This window comes from Meles meles, chromosome 12, assembly GCF_922984935.1.
Source record: "Meles meles chromosome 12, mMelMel3.1 paternal haplotype, whole genome shotgun sequence".
NCBI lineage: Eukaryota > Metazoa > Chordata > Mammalia > Carnivora > Mustelidae > Meles > Meles meles.
Window position 1 is genome coordinate 63,763,659 of NC_060077.1, and position 5,874 is coordinate 63,769,532.

The 5,874-nt window shown below is 40.3% G+C and overlaps 1 pseudogene; it reads left to right on the top strand.

The window, feature by feature from the left end:
- Positions 1 to 545: 545 nt before the first annotated feature.
- On the top strand, positions 546 to 1,381 carry LOC123954536 (annotated as a pseudogene).
- The last annotated feature ends 4,493 nt before the right edge of the window (positions 1,382 to 5,874 follow it).

Below are 5,874 nucleotides of genomic sequence, written 5' to 3' on the forward strand. Positions count from 1 at the left end.
TTAATTCCCAGGATAGAAAGTCAACCGATTGGTAAATTTGTTGACAGGGCTATGCAATCAGCCTAGATTAGATAAATCAACTCAAAATGATTTCAGTGTTTTCTGGTAATAGGGTAAACCAAGTTCTGGGTAAACACTATTCTTAGATTTATATCAACTCCCTGGGGATTACAAATCAAATGGCAGATACCAGCTCTCTCTTGGCTATTACTCTGGTATCCAACTATCTTGTCCTCCTTTACACTGAACTTACCTGGCCACCATCTACTGCCCACAGCTGGAAACTCTTTTTTCCCTGCTCAGTATATGCACTGGACTGGTTCATGCTTTGGAGCAGTTGGTTAATGATAATGATTTTGATTGCAGTGGGCAGTAAATATAAAATTTGTGATCACTAAGTGGTTTCATGAAGATAGGAGATTGTTTACTGTGTGGGGAAAGGAAGTGATTGAACCATGTAAAAAAGTACATGCAAAGAGGGGATCGCAGCACCTCACCAGAAACCGCCCGTGCAGCAAGCGAGCGAGCGCCGAGGCATTGGGAAAATGGCAAACAGTTTTTCACTTAATGATGCTTTATCTGGGTCTGGAAACCCAAACCCTCAAGGATGGCCTGGTCAATGGGGAAACCAGCCTGCTGGAGCAGGGGGCTATCCAGGGGCCTCCTATCCTGGTGCCTACCCTGGACAAGCTCCTCCTGGCAGTTATCCTGGACAGGCCCCTCCTGGTGGCCACCCTGGACAGGCCCCTCCTGGCGGCTCTCCTAGACAGGCCTCTCCTGGCAGCTATCCTGGACAGGCACCTCCAGGAGCCTACCCTGGCCCAACAGCTCCTGCTTATCCTGGACCACCCGCATCAGGAGCCCACCCTGGGCAACTGAGTGGGCCTGGGGCCTACACGCCTCCTGGACAGCCAAGTGCTCCTGGAGCCCAGCCCGCTGCTGGAGCCTTTGGCATCCCTGCTGGACCACTGACTGTACCTTATGACCTGCCCTTGCCCAGAGGAGTCATGCCTCGCATGCTGATAACAATTCTGGGCACAACGAAGCCCAGTGCAAACAGATTTGCTTTAGATTTCAAGAGAGGGAATGACGTTGCTTTCCACTTTAACCCACGCTTCAATGAGGACAACAAGAGAGTCATTTTTGCAATACAAAGCTGGATAACATTTGGGGAACGGAAGAAAGACAGGCGACTTACCCATTCAAAAGTGGTAAACCATTCAAAATACAAGTGCTGGTTGAATCTGACCACTTCAAGGTTGCGGTCAATGATGCTCACTTGTTGCAGTACAATCATCGGATGAAAAATCTCCAGGAAATCAGCAAACTGGGAATTTCTGGTGACATAGATCTCACCAGTGCTTCACACGTTATGATATAATTTTAAGGGGAAGATTTTTGTTTGACTTTTTAAAAAAGATTTTATTTATTTGACAGAGAGATACAGTGAAGAGAGCACAAGCGGGGGAGCAGCAGGCAGAGGGAGAGGGAGAAGCAGGCTTCCCACTGAGCAGAGAACCAGATGCAGAGCTGGATCCCAGGACCCTGGGAACATGATCCAAGCCAAAGGCAGACACTTAATGACTGAGCCACCCAGGAACACCCTTGATATGTATATTTGTGACTTTTTTTTTCTTTCTTCTTCTTCTTTTTTTTTAATTTCTTTATTTTCAGCGTAACAGTGTTCATTGTTTTGCACCACACCCAGTGCTCCATGCAGTACGTGCCCTACCTATTACCCACCACCTGGTTCCTCAACCTCCCACCCCACCCCCCGCCCCTTCAAAACCCTCTGGTTGTTTTTCAGAGTCCATAGTCTCACATGGTTCATCTTCCCTTCCAGTTTCCCTCAACTCCCTCTCCTCTCCATCTCCCCATGTCCACCATGTTCTTTGTTATGCTCCACAAATAAGTGAGACCATATGATACTTGACTCTCTTTAAAAAAAGAAATTGAATATAAACCCTTACACATTGAAACTTCATGTTTCCTGATTGAAAATTTTCACTTTTATTCATTCATCCTTCTTGTAAATCTTTGATTTAATAAACATTCTAAGAATTTAAAAAAAAAAAGTACATGTAAAGAAAATAAAAACCGAAAGTAATAAAACAATGGATTTTATTCCTGAAACGTCAACAGTGGGTAAAAAACAAAAGGAAAGAATAAAAAACTTGATTCCTTGTCAGGAAAATTACATGTATGATGTAAATATGATAGAGCCAACACATTTCAAAATGATACAAGGAGTGAATTACAGAACTCTTTTTGGGTCAATGTTTTGACTATATTAAAGACAGAAATACCCACAGACTGCTGAATCTACTAGCCATAATCATTACATTATGGTCTCTTTATTTGGAATGAAAACCATACATTTTTAAAACTATGATTATTCAGACAGACCATGTATTGTGCTGCCCTACCATAGAAAGGTCAATATTTGCAGAGGATATTAAAGTGATATGGCAAATGTGACTGATAAAATGGGGGGAAAAAAGAATACCTACTAAATCAAATCTTTGATCTCAGTTTCCAGAACTGAAATGCTGAAATATAAAGCTAGAAAAATTACATTTTTTCATTTTCTGCATTTTGCTTTCCTTCCTAATGTGACTCTAACATCCATTAGCACATGGCTGTATTTCATACTCATGAATCACTGGGGCCTTACATGTAGAAGATGCCCAGTAAATGTGTATAGGTGACAGTGCTGTCAGATACAACTTTTGGGATTAAGCTTACTAATATCTTCAGGACTGCAAGGATTCCATTCTTCATTTTTTAATAGATGTGGCAGATTTAGGAAAAATTCCTTTGCAGCCAAAGGAACCACCTTCTACTCAGGATGTAACCTCAAGACTCAGTGATATCATTATACATTTTCAGAGGAGAATTTTAAAGCTGTCTTTGCTGTTTCAGAAATCCAAAGTAAATACTCAGAGAAACATCTCATTTTAAGGAACCCCACCCCTAACCTTACTTAGAATCTATCCATCTAAGCTACTGGTTCTCAAAAATGCAGTGCTTCTCAGAAATGCAGATTACTGACCCCACAGCAGGAGACCATGAACAATCTGCTCAAGGTGAGTCTGATGTGAGTAGTTCATGCTGAAACAAACATCAATTGAGACTCTATAAGTCTCTTTGAATCACTGGGGCAATTAGAAAAGTAATGCTATTGTCTACCCCCAAAATTCTAATTTAATCAGCCCATGGAGCACTCCTCCCATCATCTTTTTAAAAGCCCCTAAATTGGTTCTAAAAGGCAATGAGGATTGAGAATAATTTCCCTGAATGTCCATGCCTCCTGATAGCCAGCACTCTCTCTCTGGAAAGAATTTCATTATCTAAAACCCAGCAACATCTGTCTCTGTGGAATCAACACTCTGAATTGGTCATGTGCTTAAATAATGAAATAAGACAACTTCATGGAAAGGAGCTGCGAAGCTGTATGGTGCCCCCATGAGAAAGCAGCCTTGAAAAACCAGCCTCCTCTATCACAAAGTAAGCCCTGAGGAACTAGAGTGACTATTGTCCTTGATCTAACCACAGCTGTACCCTTTTCTGCCACCACTGAATGATCCTAGGCCTGCTGACCACACCCCTGACCTTCCTACTTTCTGTTATCTTTGTCTCCAGGGCTTCATCTTTGCACAAATTCAGGAGGACCGTTATAGTATGTAGTGCCAAAGGTTCTGCTCAGGCAGTGGGCTTTTGTTTGTTAGTTTGCTTGTTTTTTACTTCCTATACTAGTCCTCTCAAGCTTTTACTTAGAAATTCTAACCTCCTTAGCAGGTCTTCCACAGGCTACTGAACCCATCTTATCTGAGTCCACCAGGGGAGGGAAGGCTGCCGAGTCTTTGCCCCTTCCTCTAACTTTGCTTGACAGACCATAAATCAGATCATCACTCCTTTGCACCTAAACTACTGCTAATATATCTAACCTTGTGCCTTTGACTTCACTTCCAACATACATCTTTTCCATTAGTCAAACTTATTAAAACACCAACTTTTATTACATCTCTAGCTTTCTCAAAAGTCATTGGGGCCCTGTTTAACTATATATGCTAAACTCACACTCTCTTTGTAGCCTGAGAGTTGATACTCCTTTTATGGAGACTCATTTTGTTCTTCCAACCAAGACTTTCCTGAGAAAACCGTGGCCTTGTTCATACTGTCCAACAGAAACACTGAGGTTCAACTTTCCTCACTCACATGCATGCCTCCTGAAACACATTCTTTCCCCTGTGCCTGATAGAGTGTTACTAACCCTTCAAGACTCTGGTCATGGTCCACCTGCTCCATAACACCTCTAATCCCATTTGTCCACAGTGATTTTTTTTAACTCCCATAACACTTGTTTTCTTACCATTTATTTGACTTATAATACTGTATTTTGTGTCCAGCTCTCTGGACTTGGCCCTAGTGATTTGCTTGATCCACTGTTTTGTGGGCAGAATATATACTGAGGAAGGAATTTCTAACTCACTAATTGGCAGAGACTATATAAAAGTTCATCCAAATAAAATTCTGGGGAAACTTATAGTTAAAGCTAAAGGAAAATGTTATGGCTGTATGATAATAAATTTTCATGTGTTATTATTCAAGCCCCAAATGGAAACACAGGAAATGTGTTTTTCTAAACAAAGGAAGCTGACCTCATGCAATTACCTCTCCTCTCGCTATGCCCATACTGGGCCCAACGAGAGGTCTGAGTTCAAACACATAAAAAGTGTCTTGAAATGTCACTTGTTCATATCTGAGAAAATACTGTCTTTTTTGCCTCCTACCAGTGTAATCAACTGTAATTTCAAATCAATATCTGGCCTCACCATAGATTGCTTTGCACATCCAGTCTTTGTCTTGTTCTTTTTCTGCCTCATTACTTATCTCCTTCACTTACTGACATTAGTTGCTCCAGATATTAATGCAATTTTCTTGGCAGTGTAAAGTAGAATCAGATCCTTGACAGTCAGATCTGAGCTTTCCAGCATGTTATAGAAAACATTTATTTTCGGGTTATTTGATCTAGACTTCAGGTACATTGTTAAACTCAAAAAATAGGAACTCATCTTCATATTGAGATGGGGATGCTGCTCTAAATTAAAGATTTCCACTAATCCCCCATGGAGTCATTTCAGGGTGGAAGAGTATCTAACTCTACCATTTTAGACATACTGGGAATAAGTTGAAAAAAGGATTATCTTTTGCTAAATTGATTTTCTGCATTTTCATTATTTAAGGCTATCTAAATATGTGTAAAAACACTACCTTTCTTTCCTTGAAAAATTTCTCATCCACTTCTCAAGTTTTATTGTGGTCTTGAACTAATTTGGCATCTTCTTAACACTGATATTGTCTTTCCTAGGATGAGTTCTTCCTTTTCCTCCATATAACCAAATCCTACCTGTCAACAAGATCATCTCGGTCCTCCCTCCTTCATGAAGCTTTCCCTAATTATTCTATCTTTCATTCAATTTTTGCTTATCACAACCTCTGTAATTATTATGGGACTTCTCTCAATCCTAGGGTTTAATATTTGATCATGCTGCCTTATCATGTTCTCTGTCACATACTTTATGTATGTTTTTACATTTGAACTATGCTTTGCTTATCCAATCATTAGTCACGATTCTGTCAAATCAGTATCTGTTGACTTTGTGCATTGATACATAGTTCTACAGTTATTATACTAAATTAGCATAATTATGCTTTATATTCATGCCTCTCAAATAAATAGTAAGCTCATTGAAGGCAATAAATAGTTCTTTCTTTAATATCGCCTCAATCCTACTGATTTTTCTCTCTTTCCACTCCTCTACCTTCATGTAGACTACATCATCTCTCATCATGAGAATAGAAACAACCTTC